This window comes from Erpetoichthys calabaricus, chromosome 4, assembly GCF_900747795.2.
Source record: "Erpetoichthys calabaricus chromosome 4, fErpCal1.3, whole genome shotgun sequence".
Classification (NCBI taxonomy): Eukaryota; Metazoa; Chordata; class Cladistia; order Polypteriformes; family Polypteridae; genus Erpetoichthys; species Erpetoichthys calabaricus.
The window spans coordinates 329,421,109-329,447,358 of record NC_041397.2 but is presented as its reverse complement, the minus strand read 5'-3'; the positions used below and the strand labels follow the sequence as shown (position 1 = coordinate 329,447,358).

Sequence of the window (26,250 nt, the reverse complement as noted above, 5' to 3'; positions counted from 1 at the left end):
GGAGGGGGATTCAAATTGTTCTATCATGGTGTGGATGGGAGGAGAAATGGGGTAGGAGTTATTCTGAAGGAACAGCATGTCAAGAAAGCTTTTGGAGGTGAAAGGAGTGTCAGGCAGAGTAATGATTATGAAGATGGAAATTGGAGGTGTGATGATGAATGTTGTTAGTGCATATGAACCGCAAGTTGGGTGTGCAATGGGTGAGAAAGAAGATTTTTGGAGTGAGTTGGATGAAGTGATGAACAGTGTACCCAAGGGACAGAAAGTGGTGATTGGAGCGGATTTCAATGGGCATGTTGGTGAAGGGAACAGAGGAGACGAGAAGGTGATGGGTAGGTATGGTGTCAAGGAGAGGAATAAAGAAGGTCGGAGGATTGTGGATTTGCAAAAAGGATGGACATGGTGTGGTGAATACGTATTTTAAGAAGAGGGAGGAACATAGGGTTACGTACAAGAGTGGAGGAAGATGCACACAAGTAGATGACATCCTATACAGAAGAGTCAATCTGAAGGAGACTAAAGACTGCAAAGTGGTGGTAGGGGAAAGAGTAGTTAAGCAGCATAGGATGGTGGTCTGTAGGATGACGTTGGAGATCAAGAAGACGAAGAGAGTGAGGGCAGAGCCAAGGATCAAATGGTGGAAGTTGAAAAAGGAGGACTGCAAAGTTAAGTTTAGGAAGGAAGTGAGACAGGCACTGGGTGGTAGTGAAGAGTTACCAGACAGCTGGGCAACTACAGTAGATGTAGTAAGGGTGACAGCAAGAAGAGTGCTTGGCGTGACATCTGGACAGAGTAAGGAGGAAAAGGAAACCTGGTGGTGGAATAAGGAAATACAGAAGAGTATACAGAGGAAGAGGATGGCAAAGAAGAAGTGGGATAGTCAGAGAGATGCAGAAAGTAGACAAGAGTACAAGGAGATAAGGCGCAAAGTGAAGAGAGAGGTATCAGAGGCTAAAGAAATGGCGTATGATGAATTGTATGAGAGGTTGGACACTAAGAAGGGAGAAAAGGACCAGTGGGCTAGACAGAGGGACCGAGGTGGGAAAGATGTGCAGCAGGTTAGGGTGATAAAGGATAAAGATGGAAACGTACTCACAAGTGAGGAGAGTGTGTTGAGCAAATGGAAAGAGTACTTTGAGAGGCTGATGAATGAAGAGAACGAGAGAGAGAAGAGGTTGGATGATGTGGAGATAGTGAATCAGGAAGTGCAACGGATTAGCGAGGAGGAAGCAAGGACAGCTATGAAGAGGATGAAAAATGGAAAGGCAGTTGATCCAGATGACGTACCTATGGAAGCATGGAGGTGTTTAGGAGAGATGGCAGTGGAGTTTTTAACCAGATTGTTAAATGGAATCTTGGAAAGTGAGAGGATACCTGAGGAGTGGAGAAGAAGTGTACTGGTGCCGATATTTAAGAATAAGGGGGATGTGTAGAACTGTAGTAACTACAGGGGGATAACATTGATGAGCCACAGCATGAAAGAGTAGCAGTTATGGGAAAGAGTAGCGGAAACTCAGTTAAGAAGTGAGGTGATGATTAGTGAGCAGCAGTATGGTTTCATGCCAAGAAAGAGCACCATAGATGTGATGTTTGCTCTGAGGATGTTGATGGAGAAGTTTAGAGAAGGCCAGAAGGAGTTGCATTGCATCTTTGCTTACCTGAGAAAGCATATGACAGGGTGACTAAAGAGGAGTTGTGGTATTGTATGAGGAAGTCAGGAGTGACAGAGAAGTACGTAAGAGTTGTACAGGATATGTACGAGGGAAGTGTGACCGTGGGTGAGGTCTGCATTAGGAGTGACGGAGGTGGGATTAAATCAGGGATCGGCTCTGAGCCCTTTCTTATTTGCAATAGTGATGGACAGGTTGACAGACAAGATTAGACAGGAGTCCCCATGGACTATGATGTTTGCTGATGGCATTGTCATCTGTAGCGAGAGTGGGGCGCAGGTTGAGGAGACCCTGGAGAGTTGGAGATATGTTCTAGAGAGGAGAGAAATGAAGGTCAGTAGGACCACCAAGACAGAATACATGTGTGTGAATGAGAGGAAGGTCAGTAGAATGGTGAGGATGAGGGGAGTAGAGTTGGCGAAGATGGATGAGTTTAAATACTTGGGATCAACAGTACAGAGTAATGGGGATTGTGGAAGAGAGGTGAAGAAAAGAGTGCAGGCAGGGTGGAATGGGTGGAGAAGAGCGTCAGGAGTGATTTGTGACAGATGGGTATCAGCAAGAGTGAAAGGGAAGGTCTACAGGATGGTAGTGAGACCAGCTGTTTTATATGGGCTGGAGATGGTGGCACTGACCAGAAAGCAGGAGACGGAGCTGGAGGTGGCAGAGTTAAAGATGCTAAGATTTTTACTGGGTGTGACGAGGATGGACAGGACTAGAAATGACGACATTAGAGGGTCAGCTCAAGTTGGATGGTTGGGAGACAAAGTCAGACAGGCGAGATTGTGTTGGTTTGGACATGTGCAGAGGAGAGATGCTGAGTATATTGGGCCTAAGCGAAGGTTTATGGATGTGGTGAGAGAGGACATGCAGGTGATGGGTGTCACAGAGCAAGATGTAGAGGACAGGAAGATGTGGAAGAAGGTGATCTGCTGTGGCAACCACTAACAGAAGCAGCTGAAAGAAGATAAAGAAGAAGAAGGAGTAAACAGTACAAAACATACAGAGTGGTAGCCTTTAGATATAAAAGACCTTTATTAGGACCACCGAAAATAATCAGATTGAGCAAATGTGAACAGACATTAAAAAGACAGTAAGTGCAATAAAACGCTGATAAACCTGACAGAGAAAGAAACTTCTTAAAAACTGTGACAGTAAACACAGTGGTCATGTCACCATTTAGATACATCTTTCTTTATTTTATAAACATTGCTAAAAGGAATCCACTTCACCTTTCCCCTCATAAATGTGATATGTAAACTGCCACTGTGTGGTGCTAAAGCACTGCAGGTCACCAGTATCGGTTTGTCATCATTATCAGGATATTCAGTGGCACTCCGAGGGAGGATTCACACAAGACAAAATTCATTGTGCTCCACACGACCAAGACCTTGAAGTCACACACATCTAGATGAGCTCCTCTGGGCTACCGTCTGAGCCACAAAGAAGTGTCAGACCTGCTCTTTTTTCCCATCATATTCATCTGGTGTCATTTTAAAGCAAAACTAGGACGACATGGCAAGTGACAGTCACTAATTGTGTAATCATGTGGTCAGGTCAGGTGACCGCTGACCCCTCTTATGTTGCCAGAGCCTCTTTGTGAATACGGAGCTGTGCAGTGGCACCTCCCTGAGGCTGAAAGGCATATAAGCTGAGTGTGAGTGTCTTATCTTTGTGTGTGTTTGCCGTTTGCTGGTCTCTTATCTAACATGTTGCCTGGCTTTCTTCTTCTTTGTGTTGTGCTCCTGTGTGTGTTTTCTCTGTTTCTCTGTTCACTTCAGCTAAGCTGAGAAATTCAGACTTATTTTTCACTTACCTTCATGGGCCTTTTTCCCTCAGTTCACTCCCGTCACACTTTTTGTTTTTCTAAATTCATCAATGAGGAGATCTTTGTAAAACTGTCTGTGTTACATAAGTGGGTTTATAAGACACGTCCAGCCGTAGTAAATCAAATCTTCAATACTCAGACTCTGAGATCGCACTGCTGTGCCGTCTTGGTTTTCATTTTCACTTTAACATGGCAGCCATCCAGGAGGAACACACCTTAGTCTTAAAGAGACAGAAGATGACAAAAACATAAATAAAAAGAAGGAACTCAAATCAACTAAACATGAAACTTCTGATGGTGAGCAAAACTTTTATCTGCTGAGAAGTACAAATCCTCCCACAGATACGATACACCATGAGACAGCAGGACATGTCATGGACAGGAGCTAAAGACGAGCAGGCAAGGAGTAGCAGTGGGTGAGGACTGCTGATCACCTGACATTAAACAGATAAATGAGGAAGGTCCAAGCAGGTTTGACTCATCATGTCAACAAAGATTGAATCTTTAACATACATAAAAAGTGAATGGGGTCTGTCCACATAAGAATGAAAGACACTAAGCCAGAAGTCAAGATCAGGCGGCATGACAGACGATTCCTACACACCGTGGCACTTCATGCAGGAGAATTCAGTTTAAAAGTCCAACCTGAAGTACACAACATAAGGCCATAGTTCAGCTTGGCATTCAACCTCCAGTTAGCTTTGACAAATATGGAAATACAAAAAAACAAAAAAGTAAAAACTACAATAATAATTACAATTAAGATGTACAAAGTCAACAGGACAAACTCCTACGCTGGGCTTGAATTTCCTCTGCATGAAAATGAGCAGAAATGAAGGCTCTGCTCTGACGTCTGACTTCTCAGTTGACCTCACTGACTTACGTTGGTCAGTCTGGTAGGAGACGCCATCATCTTACAGTGGCATTGACAGCACTGCCCACCCAGGCCTGCTTCTCCTTCTGCACTTTTAATTGTCAAATGTCCTTCTTGTGGACACAACGAGAGTGAGTGTCTTAGGTCAACACGAACAAGTGTTAAAAAAAAACAAAACACAAAACACAACCTTTGCAGTTTGGGGCAAAATATTAAAATATACAATTTCTAATTTAAAATATTACATTAAACATGAGTGGCCCAGTGACACAGCAGTAGCGCTGCTGCCTTGCTGTTAGGAGACCAGTGTTTGTGTCCCTGGTCCACCCTGTGTGGAGTTTGCATGTTCTTCTCATGTCTGTGTGGGATTCCTCCAAATGCTCAGATTTCCTCCCACAGTCCAAAGACATGCAGGTCACATGACTTGGTGATTCTAAATTGGCCTGTGTGTGTATGTGTGTGAGTGTGTGTGCACTGCAATGGCCTGGAGTCCCGTCTAGGGTTTGTTCCCTGCTTTGCGTCCCGTGCTAACTGGGATGGACTCTGGCAGACCCCCGTCACCCTGCTCAGTACTAAGCGGGTTAGAAAATGACTGACTGACTAACATTAAACATGAACTGTTCATTGTTCTGATAAGCCATCAAATATTTATAAAATTCTTGTCCACTAAATCAGCTCAGTAAACTATTCTATCAGGGACTCTGCTGGCCTTCAACCTCACATCTTGCTACTCGTCCAGCTCGACTGTTTCTCGTGCAGATATTCCACCATGGACATGAGTAAGGAGACACGTAAGTCATTCTGCTCCTCACCACAATAGACCTGAACTTGAATTCCCCCTTTTTGTTTGATTGAAGAGATTCAGAGTCAGACAAACTAAAACTGCTCCTTGATAACAGTCACATTTTGATTAACATGTCCAGCATTGGTGTTCTTTATTTAGCAGATGCTTTCTTAGACAAGTCAGTACACAGTGGTGTGCAAAAGTATTCAATCCCCTCAAAAGACATCCTAATTTTCTGCATGACAAGTGATTTGTCCACATATTTATCATTTCAGTATTTTAATATGATCTCTTATGCTGTAACAGTACATTTCCAAAGTCAAAATGAATCATTTTCTGTAGATATTTAACTGAAGAAGACAAACTCCAAAGTGTTTGCCTGAGGATTTAAACCTCTGTGCTTTGGAAGCTGCAGGTTTACACAAATGACAAATGAATGACAAACGACACAAAGGTGACAGTCATTTGACAGTCAGAATGAAATATAATGAGGTACGACTTGTGAGTCCTTTCTATGTCTCTGGATTTAAAAAGCCCCCTTTGTAAGGCCATAGTCTTTATTGGACAATCACAGCAAAAATGAAGACAAAGGAGCATCTGCTGATGTGAGAAACAAAGTCATTGAAATGCACAAGGCAGAAAATGGCTCACAAAAACAAATATCAAGAGTTTGATTGTCCTGTTAAGTCACTGTGAGGTCCATCATCTGAAAGTGGAAGGTTCATCATAGCAGCCAGACTCTTACAAGAATAGGCCGTCCCTCCAAACTAAACATCAGAGTGAAATGTTGACTAAAAATCCAACCGTCACTCTCAGAAGTCTGCAGTGGTCTTTCACTGAAACTGGAGTGAAGGTCCACAATTTCAAGAGCCCTCCATAAAACAGGCCTCTACGGGAGGGTAGCAAGGGAGAAGCCATTCCTTCAGAAGGTCCACATATAATCACATATGGCATTTGCTACAAAGCATGAGAAAGACACAAATGAGATGAGGGAGAAGGTTTTATGGTCAGATGAGACCAAAAGAGAAGTTTTTGACAAGACTTCATACGTGTGGTGTAAACCTAACACTGTCCATGAATCAAGAAACACCACAACTACAGTAAAATATGATGGAGGCAGCATCATGCTATAAGGATGCTGTTCATGTGCTGGGACTTGGAATATTGTCAGAGTTGAAGGGACGATGGATGGACACAAATACCACGCAATATTGAAGGAGAACTTGCTACAGTCTGCTATGAACCTATGACTCGGGAGAAGATTCAGCTTTCAACATGACATAGATCCAAGTGACACGGGAATGGCCCAGAAACACAAAGGTGAGTGTTGTGGAATGGCCAAGTCAAAGCCCTGATCTTAACCCTATTGAGGATCTGTGGCACTGTTTGAAAACTGCAGTCCAGAGGTGCCATTCAACCGAAAGAGAGCATCTCAAGAAATTGTGCCAAAAAGAATGGGGAAGAATCTCTCATGAGTAATGTGCAAACCTGGGACATACTTACATACCACAAAAGACTGAAGGCTGTTACTGCTGCAAAAGGGCTCTTGACAAAGTATGAATGTGTAGGGTGTGGGTACTCAGGCAAACTCAAATGTTGGAGTTTTTCTCCTTCAGTTAAATATCTACAGAAAATGATTTATTTTGATTTTGGAAATGTGTTGTTACAGCATTCACATTCACAGAGTTCACATTAAAAACAATGAATGAATAAATATGTGTACAAATTGTTGGTCATGCAGAAAATTCAGATAACTTTCAAGGGGACTGAATGCATATGTAAGGCACTGTACACAGTTAACACATTAGAACATTAGAACACTCTGGACGAGAACAGGCCATTCGGCCCAGCAAAGCTCACCAGTCCTCTCCATTAATTCTTCCAAAACAACATCAAGTCGAGTTTTGAAAGTCCCTAAAGTCTTACTTTCTACCACACTACTTGGTCACTCACTCCAAGCATCTGTGGTTCTCTGTGTGAAGAAAAACTTCCTAATGTTTGTGCGAAATTTCCCCTTCACAAGTTTCCAGCTGTGTCCCTGTGTTCTTGATGAACTCATTTTAAAATAACAGTCTCGATCCACTGCACTAATTCCCTTCATAATTTTAAACACTTTAGTCATGTCACCTCTTAATCTTTTTTTGCTTAAACTGTAAAGCCTCAGATGTTTTAATCTTTCCTCATAATTCATCCCCTGTAAGCCCTGGGCTCAGCTTAGTCACTCTTCTCTGGACCTTCTCTAGTGCTGCTATGTCCTTTTTGTAGCTCAGAGGCCAAAACTGCACCCAGGACTCCAGATGAGGCCTCACCAGTGTGTTATAAAGCTTGAGCAGAACCTCCTGTGACTTGGACTCCACACATCAAGGCGCTATATAACCTGACATTCTGTTAGCCTTCTTAATGGCTTCTGAACTCTGTCGGGAAGTCGATAGCTTAGAGTCCACTATGACTCTTAAATCCTTCTCATAAGGTGTACTTTCAATTTCCAGACCTTTCATTGAGTATTCAAACCTCACATTTTTACTTCCTATGTGTAATACTTTACATTTACTGACATTAAATTTCATCTGCCACAAAACTGCCCAAGCCTGTCTAAATCATTTATAAATATTAAAAATAGCAGAGGCCTTAGCACTGACCCCTGCTGGTCACCACTCTTAACATCAGCCAGTTCTGATAAAGTTCCTCGCACCACGTGTGTTGAAATTACTGTCTGAATTGGGTGGTCTATAACACACTCCTAAACTAAGACGTCTTTCCCTAATATTGCTATCCTCACTAAGATGGGGCTCATCATCACAACTGAAGAGGACTTACATTTAAATTCTGTTTGACATAAACAGCCACTCCACCTCCTTTTCTGTTCTGTCCATCTTTCCTATTAAATGTGTACCCCTCTATGTTACACTCATCCCCATCTTTGTTAATTAGCCAGGTTTCTGTTATTGCTATAACATCATAATTATGCTCCTCTATATGCAACTCCAACTCACTTGTTTTACCTTTGATACTTCCAGCATTAAGTCAAGGTATTTTAATGCATTACTCATTTTACTTTTACATTGAAATGTTGGGTTAGAGTTTATATTACAATGCATTTTTATTTTTACACTATTGTTTGCTCTTTCATGTACATTTCTAAAGCTAACCTGTCAGCAGGTTTGTGATATAAAGAGAACTGAAAATACCACAACTCTACAGTATATGAATCAACATATCAAGTCCATCATAGGAGAGAAATGTTAATAATATTTAAGTTCTTACTGCCATTAATAGATAGTGATAGTTTAATAAGAGAGCTATAAATTTGGGGTTTATTTGAGCACAGAATACATTTATCATTTTGTTCATTTCTTTCAGTCATTCTGTGGTTGGATCATCACAACTAAGGTATTCTTCAAAGTGTTTTTTCCACCACACAGGTGATGCCTGTTAGTTATGATTATTTTATACTTTTGTTATCGTGATATAAATGAAGTTAACACATTTACATATCTTCATTTGTCCCCAGCCCTGAACAAGGGGGTGTGGCTCCTGAAGTGTGACAACTGATTGGCTAACTAGACCATTGAACTTGGTGATTGGTTATTGGAACCTTTTGATGTTCACTTAATTGTCCCAGCAGTCACCTTCTTACAAGTTCTATGGACCTGATATACAGTAAGTATTAGCACTGACTTTCTCTCCTGTAACTTCTCTGTAATTCCTGTCAAATCTGTAGAAGTGGTTTGAATTTATTTATTTATTTTTTTGCTTTTACAGATGGTTTGAGATTTCTTTTTCACTTTAACAAAACATTTTCATCAATATATATGTCAATTTTTGTTTTTCATTTGTTTGGCCGCCCACCCCCATTGGTCATTTGATAGTAGAGTTTGTGCTGGGCTGTCCAATCTGATGACTGAGTCTTTCTATCCTTCGGTTCCAAGGCCCCCAGTACCTAAGGTGATAAGGAGAACAGCTTGGCCATAGAGCAGTGGCACCAAGTGTTGTGGTTAAGTCAGGGTATCTTTTTTTCTGTTTTCTTTGTTGTTTTTTCATTATCATCTATTGTTTTCCATTGTTTTGTTCATATATTATTTGTTTTTAATTACAGTATGTATTATTTGTTAATTTTATTCTATTTAGTTATCATGTAGTGTCTATGTGTATCTTGTTATTCTTTGATGTTCATTGTATTTTGTGGCTCAATTGCTCAGGAGGTGGGGCCACCTGTCCATCATAGTTTAGGGACCGCCTCCCAGTTCACTAAAGGCAGGCTGGGAATTGAAGTCCAGCACGGTCCATCTGAATGTGCTCTGCTGTTGATGGTGGTGGTCTTGAGCTCTTCAATTCTCTGGTTTTTTGATTTTCTTTATTGGGTTGGTGCATTTTGGACATTGTTGCAAATCCTTTTGCCTCTTTTAGCTAGGCAGAATGGGAGATTGGTTTGACAATACATTTGTCATATTAAATGAATTCCACTGCCACATCAACTCAGTGTTCACTACAATTCAGTTGGAACTTCATGCACATGGAACTTCATGCACATCTCAAATTAAAGAGACAACAACGCTACTTTCAAGTGTTTACTGCAAAGAATGTTATGCGGACAAAATATTACACTTTGGTAGTAATCACTCCTTGTCTCATAAACGGAGTTGTGTTAAGACATTGTTCAAAAAGATATCCACACACCATAATACAAAGTAAACTGAAAAGAATGAAAGGTGCCATCTGTTTACATCAAACAGCTACTCCTTAACATTTACCTAACAATACTTACACAGGAGATGCGCCAGAGCTCAGCAAGCAATTGACTCCAACCTGATCTCTCATTCTCCCTAGCACTGCCTTCCTTGTCACTGTGGTGTATTTGAAAGTACAGCGTACATCCTCTTCACATCAGGCATCAGAATAGCACATAATCTGGCAAACACTCTGTGGACAGTTCATTTTAATGCCACATGCAAAAAATCTTCAACAGAGGCGCGAAACGCAGCATACAATATAGCAGGCAGTGCGTGCCCAGCTGTATATGTGGGATAACATCTAATACACCCACAACACGTATACAAGAACATGGCAATGCTGTCAGAAGGAAGGACCCACGGTCTCTGATATAGGCAAATACCAAATCAGCCTTACACACGTTTAACTGGGACACAGCACAAGTCTGATTCAGCATAAATACTAAGAGTGACAGAGAGCTGGATGAATTGTGGCTCTCGAACGAAAAATGCCTTTAATGGGCACTTGGACATGAACTCAGGATATGCAGCCTTAAAAAGAAGAACATCAAAATAATAAATAAGACTTCATGACCAACACCCTCCAAAGCCTACCTTACTAATCCACCCCTCTTACACCTACCTAACCAGCCTCCACACTCATTTGCTACTGTATATACTGCCTTTGATTCCTGTATGTAGCAGACCATAATTATGATATTATAGCAATACACATTTTTTAGGAAAGAGAGACAGAACAGAAAAGGAGGTGGGGTTGCTGTTTATGCCAAACAGAATTTAAATGTAAGTCCTCTTCAGTTGGATGATGAGCCCCATCTTAGTGAGGACATGTGGCTTCACCTGGAAAATATTAGGGAAAGAGGTCTTATTTTAGGAGTGTGTTATAGACCACCCAATTCAGACAGTAACTTCAACACACATCTGGTTAGTAATATCAAAAAGGCAAATTTACAGGGAGATATTATAGTCATGGGGGACTTTAATTATCCAAATATTAACTCTGATAACCTTACAGATGGAGGAGCACAAGAGCAGGAGTTTTTAGAAGTAATCAGTGACTGTTTGTTAACACAGCATGTTAAAGCACCAACACGGGGTGAAGCCTGTCTGGATTTAGTATTTTGTAATAATCAGGATAGAATTGAGGGTGTCGAGGTGATTGGACCAGTAGGGTCATGTGACCATATTATAATACAGTTCTCAGTATTTTGTAAGAGTGCAGATGCAAAGACTAAAATTGTTAAGTTGAACTTTGGTAGGGCTAATTTTGAGCAGATGCGACAAAATCTAAGTAGGATACACTGGGATAAACTTTTAAGTGCAGAGACAGTCGAGGAGCAGTGGAACAGGTTTAGAAATGTGTTACATGTAATGCAGGACAGATACAGACCTAAATTTGGAATTAATAGAAAACAAGAAAAAAACTCCACGGTGGATTAATAAAGATTTAAAAAAGACGTTGCAAAGGAAAAAACAGATGAATAAGGCATATAAGACTAATGACTACAAAGTGAATCGTAGAGCGTATGAAAAGAAGAGAGTAACCATTAAGAAGGATATCAGGGAGGCTAAAAGACAGTTGGAGAGGAATATAGCAGATAAGGCGAAAGACGACCCTAAGAGATTCTTTCACTATTTTAGTAGTAAAAGAACAGTCAAGGAGGAGGTGAAGTGCATCACAAATAGTAAAATAGAATTAAAAGATACAGAGAGTGAAATGGCAGATGCCCTAAACTTACATTTTTCTGAGGTCTTCACAACTGAGCAAGTGGATAACCTCCCAGTGGTAACAGGGACTACTAAGGAGGTACTGAGGGATTTGGAAATTGTAGAGGGAGAAGTGCTGCTCAGATTAAATAAGCTGAAATCAAACAAATCACCAGGACCAGATAATATTAACCCTCGAGTTCTTAACGAGGCTAGTGAGTACTTATATAAACCCTTGACACATATTTTTAGGAAGTCACTGCACACTGGAGAGATTCTGAAGGACTGGAAAATGGCAAATATCATCCCATTATATAAAAAGGGTGACAGGGCAGATCCAAGCATCTATAGGCCAGTAAGCTTAACATGCATCACAGGAAAATTAATTGAGGTAATTATTAAGGATAAGATTGAGCAACACCTGGGAAGGACAGGAGATATTCTGAAGAGTCAGCGTGGGCTCAGAAGAAGGAGGTCGTGTTTTACTAACTTTTTGTTTTACTAACTTTTACTAACTAACTAACTGCTGGAATTCTATGAGGAGGCAACAAAAGGATATGATCAAAGTGGAGCAGATGAGATAATTTATTTGGACTTTCAGAAAGCATTTGATAAGGTGCCACATGAGAGGTTGGGCATCAAATTAAAAGAAGTGGGAGTTCAGGGTGATGTTTGTAGATGGGTGCAGAATTGGCTCAGACACAGGAAGCAGAGGGTGATGAGGGTGTGAGGAACTTCATCAGAACTGGCTGATGTTAAGAGTGGTGACCAGCAGGGGGGAGTGCTAGGGCCGCTGCTATTTTTAATATATATAAGTGATTTAGATAGGAATATACAGTAAGTAACAAGCTGGTTAAGTTTGCAGATGATACTAAGATAATTTGGAATCCGTTATATCATTACAGAAAGACTTGGATAGCAGACAGGCTTGGGCAGATTTGTGAATCGTAGAACATATGAGAACATGAGGGCAGCCATTAAGAAGGATATCAGGGAGACTAAAAGACGATTGAAGACCCTAAGAGATTCTTTCAGTATTTTAGTAGTAAAAGAACAGTCAAAGAGAAGGTGAAGTGCATCAAGAACCTTGAGCATGGGAAAGGTGCTATAATAATTATAATAATAAAATATTATTATTATAATTATTATTATTATTATTATTATTATTATTAGCAATAGTAAAAGGGAATTCAATATACAGATAGTGAAATAGCCGATGCATTTGTCTGAAATCTTCACATGTGAGGAAGTGGTTAACCTCCCAGCGGTAACAGGGACTATTAAGGAGGTACTGAGGGATTTTGATATTGTAGAGCAGGGGGTTTTCCCAGGGGGTGTGAGATGGCATTTCATGGGGTGAAACAAAGAGGAATACTGTGTCATGATTTGCCAATTTTGAGTGAGATGCATTGCCTAACTTTATCACGGTGCCCTGGGTGTCTTGCAGTGTGCTGTCATTTGTTGGTCATTTATTAGTTGTTGCTCCTGTTTGATGATATGAAAGGAATTAAGGAATTGCATTCCCAATTGTTACCTATGGATGAGCCACAGAATTTTGCATTCTCACAGGTTCCTTGCTGTGGGCCGAGTGTTCGTAAAGGCGAAAAGCTTTTAAAGAGAATGGAATTTGGACATTGCAATGAAATGTAGAGAAGCACAATGTCTTGTATTAATTTCTGTCCCATTCTCTGATCGTAAAATATCATTTGATTTTTGTTGGGTGGGGGACAAGCGGGACCAAATTTGATGCAACACCAGTTGCTTACACTTCATCTCTTTCTCTGATGGTCCTAGCAGTAGCGCAACAATTTGGTTCGCCTCCCGGGTCCTCCCTGCGTGGAGTTTGCATGTTCTCCCCGTGTCTGCGTGGGTTTCCTCCGGGCGCTCCGGTTTCCTCCCACAGTCCAAAGACATGCAGGTTAGGTGGATTGGCGATTCTAAATTGGCCCTAGTGTGTGCTTGGTGTGCGGGTGTGTTTGTGTGTGTGTCCTGCGGTGGGTTGGCACCCTGCCCAGGATTGGTTCCCTGCCTTGTGCCCTGTGTTGGCTGGGATTGGCTCCAGCAGACCCCCGTGACCCTGTGTTCGGATTCAGCGGGTTGGATAATGGATGGATGGATGGTAAATCTGATTTTGAACTGCAGTGCAGGTGTTATCAGTGTCCAAAACTCATCGACTGGGTTCCAGTAAAAAGTAAGAAAGCTTTCACTTTTTTGAACATTTAGATGACCTTTGCTTCTTGTCCAGAGGCCCACCCCACCCTAGTAACCCCACTGGTCACAACAACAACAACATTTATTTCTAAAGCATGTTTTCATTCAAATGATGAGGCTCAAAGTGCTTTACAGGATGGAGAAAGAGAAAAAAGACAAAATATAAAAAATAAAAATAAGTGGCAATACTAATTAACATAGAATAAAATTAAGGTCTGATGGCCAGGGAGGACAGAAAAACAAAAAAAAAAACTTCTGATGGCTGAGAGAAAAAAAAAAAAAAAATCCGCAGGGGTTCCGAGGCCACGAGACCACCCAGCCCCCTCTAGGCATTCTACCTAACATAAATGACCTCAATCAGTCCTCATGGTATTCAGGCTTCACGTAAAGGAACTTGATGATGACGGTCATGTGGACTTCTAGTCTTTAATCCATCAATGTAGGGACATCACAGTGCTTTGATCAGGTTGTGTTGGTGCAGATCACCACCACAGAAAATCGGAAAAAGAACAGAAGAGAAAGTAGGGGTTAGTACAGATTACATAGCCACCAGGAATGATGCTGATAATTAATTGAATATACAGAAAATCAGGATTAAATTAAAATGAAGTTATGAGAAAGCCATGTTAAAATAATGTGTTTTAATCATTAATTTTTTAAAGTGCTCCACCGTACCAGGATGGCGAATTTATATTGGTCAGCTATTTCAGATTTTAGGTGTATAACAGCAGAAGGCCGCCTCACCACTTCTTTTAAGTTTAGCTCTTAGAATTCTAAGTAGACACTCATTTGAAGATCTAAGGTTACGATTTGCAGAGTAATGTGACAGACATTCTGAGATATAGGATGGAATGAGATTAGTTAAGGCTTTGTAAACCATCAGCAGTATTTTAAAGTCAATTCTAAATGGCACAGATAACCAGCGTAGTGAGATCAGAGCTGGAGAGATGTGCTCAGATTTTATTTTCCTAGTTAAGATTCTAGCAGCTCCATTCTGCACTCGTTGCAATCGATTGATGTCTTTCTTTGCTGGTCCTGAGTGGAGTGTGTTACAGTAATCTAGGCGACTGAAAACAAAAGCGTGAACTAACAAGTCAGTGGCACTCATGACACTGGAAAAGAGAAAAAGTAAGAAGTTGTGAAGACGCGAAGTACGAAACAAAGAACTGAAAAATAAGAGAAGGAGATGGCAAAAGTGAAAGCGAATGGAGTTGTGACAAACTGGGCCAACGAGTTCTACCAGTCAGCTCTGCTTATCGTCACAAAGGAGACTGCAGACAGGATTGATACAGTATGTCAGCCACTGGGATAAGAGTTTAAAGAAGATTAACATGGAAGATCCTCATCTGTAGTAAAAGGCTGTGTTTAAACAAAATGACATTCTGAAACACGGAAGATTTCACACTGAGCAGATTTAGAGTAAACTGTCAAATGTGCCCCTCTAACATCTGATATCACTGCAGCACTTCACCAGTTCTATCAGTGGTGGTCTTCTGTGATGTCAGTGAGCTGGGACACCACAGACACAAAGAGGACCACCTCAGTGCTGCAGTCTGAGCCATGATGAAGGGCTAAATGTGAACTTTAATTTCCACATTCAAATCTGACAGCAGATAGACTAAGGGGCTTAAGTGACCCCTGCTGACCCCAGAAGACCCCTTAGTGTGTGTGTGATGCACAACATGCTGTGTACACAATTTATTATCTGATATCATTTTCAATTTTGTCAAGTTAATCATTTCTTGTTTCTCAAAGCTCTGGAAATCCATTTGTGCTCTCAGATTTATAAAAGACAAGCAGCAGCATAAAGGTAAAGCCATCAAACAGCAGGCCCCGAGTTCTCAGCACTCAGATCTTTTTATTTTTCTCTTTCACTTTAATGTGGCAGCCGGCCAGGAGGAACACACCTGAGTCTTAAAGAGACAGAAGACACCAAAATAAAAAGAAATGTAACGCACAGGTCAGTTATACTAAAGGAGAAGGTCATCTGAGTGGTGAGGCCTTCACACAAGACAATCGAGCTCGTTGTGGACAGCAGGAGAATTAATTTAGTGAAATGTCAGATGGAGTTTGTGTCACCAACAGGGAGGACGACGAGCAGCTGAAGAGTCACCGTGGACTTCAAGTGAACACTGAGACATCTGAGGCAGTTAAATAAAACAAAACACAACTGCTGTGACTGGCGCCCCCTGTCTGCTGAGCAATAAAATACAAAAAAGGCAAATGTGACAAGCAAGTTTGACAAGGGAATCATAAGATTGAAAGAAATAAATGTAGAAAACAAATGATAGGACATGAAAGAATACAATAAAAAATGAATGTGTTAATTATGATCTTTATGGCCACAACCCTCACCAAGAAAATTGTTTAAGAAGGAGAGATGAGACAAGATGATCTTTATGCTCTACATATCCCAATACAACATCATATCATAAAGATCTTAAAGCCACTTAACATAAGTGGGCTTCACAGGGGGCCACTGCGTACTACTACTGCTATGCCAGCAGCACTGGGCACAAGGCAGAAAAGACCCTGGGCATGATATCCATCACACACACACACACACACACACACACACACACACACACACACACACACACGCACACACACAGACACAAACAGGGCCAATCAGGACTCTCTCGTGTGAGGAAAACCAGAGTGCCATAAGAAAAACCCACAGAAACACAGAGAGAACCTGCCAACCCCTCACAGATGGACCCTGGGCAGAGATGAGACCTGAGGACTCTGGAGCTGTGAGGGAGCATCGCTAACTCAGCACTGTGACAACCCAAAAAGAAAGAAAACATCCATCCATCCATCCATCCATTGTCTCCCGCTTATCTGAGGTCGGGTCGCGGGGGCAGCAGCTTGAGCAGAGATGCCCAGACTTCCCTCTCCCCGGCCACTTCTTCTAGCTCTTCTGGGAGAATCCCAAGGCGTTCCCAGGCTAGCCGAGAGACATAGTCCCTCCAGCGTGTCCTGGGTCTTCCCCGGGTCCTCCTCCCGGTTGGACGTGCCCTGAACACTTCACCAGGGAGGCGTCCAGGAGGCATCCTGATCAGATGCCCGAACCACCTCATCTGACTCCTCTCGATGCGGAGGAGCAGCGGCTCTACTCTGAGCCCCTCCCGGATGACTGAGCTTCTCACCCTATCTTTAAGGGAGAGCCCAGACACCCTGCGGAGGAAACTCATTTCAGCCGCTTGTATTCGCGATCTCGTTCTTTCGGTCACTACCCATAGCTCATGACCATAGGTGAGGGTAGGAACATAGATCGACTGGTAAATTGAGAGCTTCGCCTTGCGGCTCAGCTCCTTTTTCACCACGACAGACCGATGCAGCGCCCGCATTACTGCGGATGCCGCACCGATCCACCTGTCGATCTCACGCTCCATTCTTCCCTCACTCGTGAACAAGACCCTGAGATACTTGAACTCCTCCACTTGGGGCAGGATCTCGCTACCAACCCTGAGAGGGCACTCCACCCTTTTCCGGCTGAGGACCATGGTCTCGGATTTGGAGGTGCTGATTCTCATCCCAGCCGCTTCACACTCGGCTGCGAACCGATCCAGAGAGAGCTGAAGATCACGGCCTGATGAAGCAAACAGGACAACATCATCTGCAAAAAGCAGTGACCCAATCCTGAGCCCACCAAACCGGACCCCCTCAACACCCTGGCTGCGCCTAGAAATTCTGTCCATAAAAGTTATGAACAGAATCGGTGACAAAGGGCAGCCCTGGCGGAGTCCAACTCTCACTAGAAACGGGTTCGACTTACTGCTGGCAATGCGGACCAAGCTCTGGCACCGATCGTACAGGGACCGAACAGCCCTTATCAGGGGGATCGGTACCCCATACTCTCGGAGTACCCCCCACAGGATTCCCCGAGGAACACAGTCGAATGCCTTTTCCAAGTCCACAAAACACATGTAGACTGGTTGGGCAAACTCCCATGCACCCTCCAGGACCCTGCTAAGGGTATAGAGCTGGTCCACTGTTCCGCGACCAGGACGAAAACCACACTGTTCCTCCTGAATCCGAGGCTGGACTATCCGACGGACCCTGAATAGACTTTTCCAGGGAGGCTGAGGAGTGTGATCCCTCTGTAGTTGGAACACACACTCCGATCCCCTTTCTTAAAGAGGGGGACCACCACCCCGGTCTGCCAATCCAGAGGCACTGTCCCTGATGTCCATGCGATGTTGTAGAGACGTGTCAACCAAGACAGCCCTACAACATCCAGAGCCTTGAGGAACTCCGGACGTATCTTATCCACCCCCGGGGCCCTGCCACCAAGGAGTTTTTTGACCACCTCGGTGACCTCAGTCCCAGAGATGGGGGAGCCCACCTCTGAGTCCCCAGGCTCTGCTTCCCCATTGGAAGGCATGTTAATGGGATTGAGGAGGTCTTCGAAGTACTCCCCCCACCGACCCACAACGTCCCGAGTCGAGGTCAGCAGCGCACCATCCCCACCATATACAGTGTTGACACTGCACTGCTTCCCCTTCCTGAGACGCCGGATGGTGGACCAGAATCTCCTCGAAGCCGTCCGAAAGTCGTTCTCCATGGCCTCCCCAAACTCCTCCCACGCCCGAGTTTTTGCCTCAGCAACCACCAAAGCCGCATTCCGCTTGGCCTGCCGTACCTATCAGCTGCCTCCAGGGTCCCACAGGACAAAAGGGTCCTGTAGGACTCCTTCTTCAGCTTGATGGCATTCTTCACCGCCGGTGTCCATCAACGGGTTCGGGGATTGCCGCCACGACAGGCACCGACCGCCTTACGGCCACAGCTCCGGTCAACTGCCTCAACAATAGAGGCACGGAACATGGCCCATTCGGACTCAATAATAATAATAATAATACATTTTATTTATACAAGGCGCCTTTCAGGGAACTCAAGGACACCGAACAACAATAAATAAATAAATAGATAAATAATTAAATAAAAGACACAATTATAAAAAACTTAAAACATCAGAAAATCTAGAAATTAAAACCAAACAAAACCATTATAATCAGGAGGAAAAAGAAAAAGCCATTTTAAACATGCGTTTTAAGTTTACATTTGAAGGATGAATATGATTTGATATTTCGGAGATCCGCAGGCAATGAATTCCAGAGCTTGGGAGCAGAACGGCTGAAAGCTCTGCTCCCCATGGTGGTTAGACGGGCGGGAGGAACAGTCAGATGGGTGGAGGAAGAGGATCTAAGGTTACGGGATGGAATGGCAACATGAAGAAGGTCAGACAGATATGGAGGGGCGAGGTTATGGATGGCCTTAAATGTTAATAGTAGAATCTTAAAATCAATACGAAACTTGATCGGGAGCCAATGAAGCTGCTGCAAGACCGGAGTAATATGGTGAATAGATGGGATTTGAGTGATGATACGTGCTGCAGAATTCTGGACTAACTGAAGCTTATGAAGAGATTTATTCGGGAGACCAAAGAGGAGTGAATTGCAGTAGTCCAGCCGAGAAGTGACAAGACTATGAACAAGAATGGCAGTGGTGTGAGGAGTGAGGGAGGGGCGAATACGATTAATATTACGTAGGTGGAAGTAAGCAGACCGGGTGATGTTGTTAATGTGAGATTGGAAGGATAGAGTACTGTCGAGGATGACACCCAGACTCTTGACCTGAGATGATGGGGAAACAACAAAGTCATCAATAATAAGAGAAAGATTATTGGTTTTGGATAATGAAGATTTTGAATCAATGAGGAGAACCTCAGTTTTGTCACTGTTTAATTTGAGAAAATTCGAAGAAAACCAGGATTTAATTTCAGCAATGCAGTCAATAAGCGAGGGTGGTGGAAAAGAGGAGGTGGGATTACCAGCAAGGTAGAGCTGGGTGTCATCAGCATAACAGTGAAAATTAATGTTATATTTGCGAAAAATATTGCCAAGGGGAAGAAGGTAAATAATAAAAAGAAGAGGCCCCAGGACAGAGCCCTGGGGCACACCAGAGGTAACAGCGGTGGGTTTGGATGTGAAGGTTTTAAGTTGTATGAACTGAGTGCGGCCTAAGAGGTAGGATCTAAACCAATCAAGTGGAGTGTGAGTAATGCCAATCAGAGATAATCTATTAAGGAGAGTGGTATGACAAATAGTATCAAAGGCCGCACTCAGATCAAGGAGGATGAGAATAGTGATTAGACCGGAGTCAGCAGCCATAAGGAGGTCATTAGTAATTTTAACAAGTGCCGTTTCTGTACTATGAAGGGGGCGAAAACCAGACTGGAACTTTTCATATAGATTATTATGAGATAAATGGGTGTGAAGTTGGATAGCTACTATTTTTTCAAGAATTTTGGAGATAAAGGGCAAGTTAGAAATGGGGCGAAAGTTATTGAAATTAGTAGGATCAGCACCAGGTTTTTTTAATATTGGGGTTATAGCAGCAGTTTTAAAAGATGAGGGAATAATACCAGTAGTGAGAGAAGAGTGAATGATGGCAGAAATGAGAGGGACTAGAGAGGGGAGGCAGGCTTTAACCAGAACTGTAGGCAGGGGGTCCAGCTGACAAGTAGATGACTTGGATTTGCAGATGAGATCTGAAATTTCAGAGGAAGTGGGAAGCTGGAAAGAAGAGAAAAAGTGAATAGGCGAGTGTAGTTCAGAAGGAATATAGAGAGGATCTGGACCAAGGTGCTGATGTATCTTTTGGATTTTCTCGTTGAAAAAAGACATAAGAGAATTACAGAAAGCAGTTGAGTAAAGGTGAGATGGTAAAGAGTCTGGAGGTTGTGTAACATTATTAAGTAAAGAAAACAAAGTCTTGGTGTTACCTGTATTACGAGTAATTAACTGAGTGTAATAATTAGACTTGGTTTGAGCTATACAATCCTTATAATAGAGAAGATGATTTTTATACATCTCTTTGTGGACAAACAGTCCGGATTTTTTAAACAACCTTTCAAGTTGCCTGCCCTTAGCTTTCAGAAGCCGAAGTTCAGGCGTAAACCAAGGGGCAGAAAAAGAAAAAGAAACAGAACGGGTTTTTAGCGGAGCCAGAGAATTAAGAATATCATTAAGACAGGTGTTATAATATGAGACCAGTTCTATGGGAGTGGATAAATTATAAAAGTCCATTTGGGAATCGATTCTAGAAAACAGCAAATTCAAGTTAATATTCTTAATGTTGCGAAAGGCTATGAGACGTGGAAGCTTAGGAACAGAAAAGGTAAGTTTGGCATTGAATGAAAGAAGAAAATGGTCGGTTATAGTGAGTTCATCTGCTGTGAGATCAAAAGGAACAACACCAGAGCAGCAGATCAGGTCCAAGATATGTCCTTTACAATGAGTAGGAACATCAGTGTGCTGCTGGTATCCAAAACTCTCCAGGCAAGATAAAAAGTCTCTAGTGAGAGGGTTATTGATATTGTCCAGATGTACATTAAAATCCCCCAGCAGAATTATATTTGGGGTAATTACAGATAAATGAGTAAGGAAGGTAACAAGATCGTTCAAAAAATTGTTGTTTGACTTAGGAGGACGGTAGACAGTTGCAATAATGGTAGGAACTGGGCCAGAGAGTTGACACACAGTCGATTCAAAAGAGCTAACAGCAGGCGCAGACAACGGCAGGACTTTCCACTCCTCGCGATAAATAATCGCGACACCTCCTCCACGGCCAGAGGCACGGGATTGACAAGTGTAAACAAACCCCGGGGGGGTGCATTCATTAAGTTGTGAAAAGTCTTGAGGTTGTTGCCAAGTCTCAGTTAAACAGAAAATGTCAAACTTACGGTCAATGAGGAGATCCTGAATGAGATGTCCCTTGCTCGTGAGTGAGCGGATGTTTAGTAGACCAAAGCTGACAATGTTGCTGTCGCATTTGACAGTGGTGTTAGTCGACCTAGCTAAGCTGGCCAACACGCTATGATCAACGTTCCTATCTGTGTTGTGTGGAGGGTGCCGAAAATCAGACCAAAAAGAGTTAATTCCTTTCAAGACGTCCGTTCGGAATCTCCGACGACACCCACGGTGGATGTATCTCCGACGAGGGAGAAGTATGACGTCCGGGTCGAAATACAGCACCGACAGCAGAGGCACAGACTGGAGAAGACGCAGTCGAAGAAGCTCAGCAGCTGGATACTGGAGGAGGCCAGTCGCAGGTTGGATAACGAGCGACAGAAGACTCCAAACAAGCATTAACCAGGCGATTATCCTACCAGTCCACATTGTAGGTGAGGAGGCCAGAGGCAGCTCAGACGTCCAGAGAATAAGCCGGTAAGTTTCAAACGAAACGGAGGTTAGGATGAAGCTAAATGCATACACAGCATATACAGCCACGCAGAGATGTCAACAAAATGGCAAAAAAAACAAACAAATACCCACAAAATCACATAGTCTAGTTACCGGCGAGCAGCGGCGACCAGTCCCGCCAGCGTTCACTCAAACCGGAAGGTATATGAATGCCAATGTCCCCCACCTCCCTTGGGATGTGGTCGAAGTTTTGCCGGAGGTGGGAGTTGAAGCTACTTCTGACAGGGGGCTCTGCCAGACGTTCCCAGCAGACCCTCACAACACGTTTGGGCCTACCACGCCTGACCGGCATCCTCCCCCACCATCGAAGCCAACTCACCACCAGGTGGTGATCAGTTGACAGCTCCGCCCCTCTCTTCACCCGAGTGTCCAAGACATGTGGCCGCAAGTCCGACGACACGACCACAAAGTCGATCATCGAACTGAGGCCTAGGGTGTCCTGGTGCCAAGTGCACATATGAACACCCCTATGCTTGAACATGGTGTTCGTTATGGACAATCCGTGACGAGCACAGAAGTCCAATAACAAAACACCGCTCGGGTTCAGATCAGGTGGCCCATCCTTCCAATCACGCCCTTCCAGGTCTCACTGTCATTGCCCACGTGAGCATTGAAGTCTCCCAACAGAACGAGGGAGTCCCCAGAAGGTATGCCCTCTAGCACCCCCTCCAGGGACTCCAAAAAGGATGGGTACTCCGAACTGCTGTTCGGTGCATACGCACAAACAACAGTTAGGACCTGTCCCCCCACCCGAAGGCGAAGGGAGGCTACCCTCTCGTCCACCGGGGTAAACCCCAATGTACAGGCTCCAAGTCGGGGGGCAATAAGTATACCCACACCCGCTCGGCGCCTCTCACCGGGGGCAACTCCAGAGTGGTACAGAGTCCAGCCCCTCTCAAGGATACTGTATATATATATCTAGCCGGAACCTCTCAACTTCGTGCACTAGCTCAGGCTCCTTCCCCTTCAGAGAGGTGACATTCCACGTCCCAAGAGCCAGCTTCTGTAGCCGAGGATCGGACCGCCAAGGCCACCACCCAACTCACACTGCACCCGACCTCCTTGGCCCCTTCCACAGGTGGTGAGCCCATGGGAAGGCGGACCCATGTTGCCTCTTCGGGCTGTGCCCGGCCGAGCCCCATGGGTGCAGGCCCGGCCACCAGGCGCTCGCCATCGAGCCCCACATCCAGGCCTGGCTCCAGAGTGGGGCCCCGGTGACCCACGTCCGGGCAAGGGAAAACGTCGTCCAAAATTGTTTTTCATCATAGGAGGTTTGTTTAACCGCTCTTTGTCTCATCCCTCACCTAGGACCAGTTTGCCTTGGGTGGCCCTACCAGGGGCATAAAGCCCCGGACAACAGAGCTCCTAGGATCATTGGGACACGCAAACCCCTCCACCACGATAAGGTGGCGGTTAAAGGAGGGGAGAAAGAAAACAATGTGGAAGAAATGGATACTCCTGAGGAGATGCATCCTGACTAACAGAGACTCCGATAAAAGAAGCCTCTCCAGAGCGACTTACTGAGAGGATTCATCAGTTTAACTTGGTGATTTGGTCCAGCTGAAAGTTTTGAAGTCACAGACCTCTTCTGCTCCCAGGTGTGTAAGGCCACTTTGAGGTCTTATGAGGTGACATCGACCACCTCTCTGAAACTTCAAGGACATCCGGTATGTGTTCATCCATCCTAATGTGATCTTGTTAAACCCCAGGATACCCCAGGATCACCAGACCGCCCTGTGCTCCTCAGTTCATTTGACGAATATGTCAAAAGAGCTTCTGATCCTGAACATCTTCACAGTGCCGTGTATTGGACTCAGTGCTGCATCTGACATGTCCTTTCATATTAGACAGGCTTCAGGGCACACCTTGTCACAAGTGTCATTACTCCATATTTGCCTTATCATGCCAGTGGGCTTGTGTTCTTAGTAGCTCTTAATCGATCCTCACACTGGGTCTGCATGCTTTTTCCTATTTATCCCTATTTGGTATTCCACTTTATCTTGTGTGTGTTGTGACCCATCTGAACTCCTTATATTTTACACAATCCTTCCTCCTGGTGATGTTTCACATGTCTACTTGTGTTCATTGTACTGTATTCTACTGTATATGTCATCAGATATTTTTCTGTTCTTCCATCTTCCTTCAAGTTCTCTGGCTTTTCTAACAGTTTCATTCCCTCCTATCAGACTGAAACCCAATGAGCAGACACCTCCAGATTTTCCTCCATCATCTACACACTTTGACACACCTGACACATTTGTTTTAGGGGCACCTCTAAGCCCTGCTTTCTCTCAGGTCAGCTCCACTATTCTGTTTCTCTTTCTAATATTATTTTCCATTTTCTCCAATCAGTCTAATGGAAGACCATTTCTAGATTATCAAACACTGATGTCTGAACTGTTTCTCCTTTTTGTCCATCTACAAGGTCAGCTTGTACTGGTTTACCAGAATTAGTTACCAGACAGGACTGGTTTTAACTGGTATTGGAGGTCAGACTAGACTGATTATCCTGTGTGTACTGCCTTGCACTCCAGTCTCTCTCCTTTGCTACTGTTATTTAGTGCATTGTGAGATCTCCTTTCATCTGAGTTCACATTTAGCTTTTAGTGTTTGACGTGTGTCTGGTTTGGCCTAATAAACAGTTTGTTACTCTGCTGATCCTCTTGTGTTTATTCCACTGCAGAGTCAATGAAGTCAGATGTTGAGGACAGTGTCAGGCAGTAGGTTTGTCTCCTTGTTTTTGCTTCATCCCTCTGTCTAATGCTCATGTTATTAGATTAGATTTACCAACAAGATGAGAGAAGCTGTTCTGATCTTCTTCTAATGAGTAGCTCAGCCATACTGGACCCTTTAGTAACACATGGTGTTGCCCTACAGTGTGGCAGATGAAGATGAGCCTAAGGATTCTCTTTTCAGTTTTCACTGCTCTCTCTCTGCTTTGACCATTCCCATGAGTGTTGTCACAACTTGCTGTAGCATATCAGAACATTCACACAGGCCATAACATATAATAAGCTCATCCTTCTTATTCAACTGGATTGTCCAATATCACATAAAGTCAAGATGTGAAGGACCCCAAAGTCCTACTCTCCACCACACTAATTTATTCCATATGTCTGTAGTTTTCTGTATGAAGAAAATTGTCCTAACGTTTGTGAGGAATTTGCCCTTAACAAGTTTCCAACTGTATCTTCAAGTTCTTCCTGAAAAATTTATTTTAAAGTAACAACCAGGATCTACTAATTTCTTTCATAATTTTAAACACTCATATAACCTTTTAACCCAGCCACAGGGGATGCACAAGCCAGTGTGTTTCTTTGTGTCGTTCCCAAACTTGGATAAATGGGGAGGGTTACGTCAGGAAGGGCATCTGGTGTAAAATTTTGCTAAATCATCATGAGGACAACAATACTGATTTCCATTGGATCAGTTGAGTCCCGGGCTAACAATGACCACCACCAGTACTGTTAGCCAACAGGATGATGGTGGAAATTGGGCTACTGTTGGCCAAAGAGGCGGAAGATGTGTCCGGAGGCAGGAGGAGATGAGGAAGGTAAAGAGAGTGGAACTGAGGGTAGGAACTTTGAATGTTGGCAGTATGACTGGTAAGGGGAGAGAGTTAGCAGATATGATGGAGAGAAGGAAGGTTGATATATTGTGTGTACAAGAGACTAAATGGAAGGGGAGTAAGGCCAGGTGGATCAGAGGGGGATTCAAATTGTTCTATCATGGTGTGGATGGGAGGAGAAATGGGGTAGGAGTTATTCTGAAGGAACAGTATGTCAAGAAAGTTTTGGAGGTGAAAGAAGTGTCAGGCAGAGTAATAATTATGAAGCTGGAAATTGGAGGTGTGATGATGAATGTTGTTAGTGCATTTGCACCGCAAGTTGGGTGTGCAATGGATGAGAAAGAAGATTTTTGGAGTGAGTTGGATGAAGTGATGAGCAGTGTACCCAAGGGATAAAGAGTGGTGATTGGAGTGGATTTCAATGGGCATGTTGGTGAAGGGAACAAAGGAGACAAGAAGGTGATAGGTAGGTATGGTGTCAGATGGTGAAGAAGGTCAGACGATAGTGGATTTTGCAAAAAGGATGGACATGGCTGTGGTGAATACGTATTTTAAGAAGAGGGAGGAACGTAGGGTTATGTACAAGAGTGGTGGAAGATGCACACAGGTAG

The 26,250-nt window shown here is 43.5% G+C and overlaps 2 protein-coding genes across 6 annotated transcripts in view; both read right to left on the bottom strand.

The window, feature by feature from the left end:
* The window catches only part of LOC114643553 (protein NLRC5-like), a 5,922,889-nt gene that overhangs the window by 930,965 nt on the left and 4,965,674 nt on the right, over positions 1-26,250 (bottom strand). The gene's annotated exons all lie outside the window — the stretch shown is intronic.
* LOC114643557 (NACHT, LRR and PYD domains-containing protein 3-like) overlaps positions 1-26,250 on the bottom strand; it is a 1,908,976-nt gene that overhangs the window by 1,048,873 nt on the left and 833,853 nt on the right. Inside the window, exon 1 of one of the 5 annotated variants that reach the window (XM_051925778.1) lies at positions 3,487-3,686. The exons of the other annotated variants lie outside the window; for them this stretch is intronic. The gene's annotated coding sequence lies outside the window, so the exon portion shown is untranslated. Of the gene's footprint in view, positions 1-3,486; positions 3,687-26,250 lie in introns of those variants that run through there. 5 annotated transcript variants of the gene reach the window in all.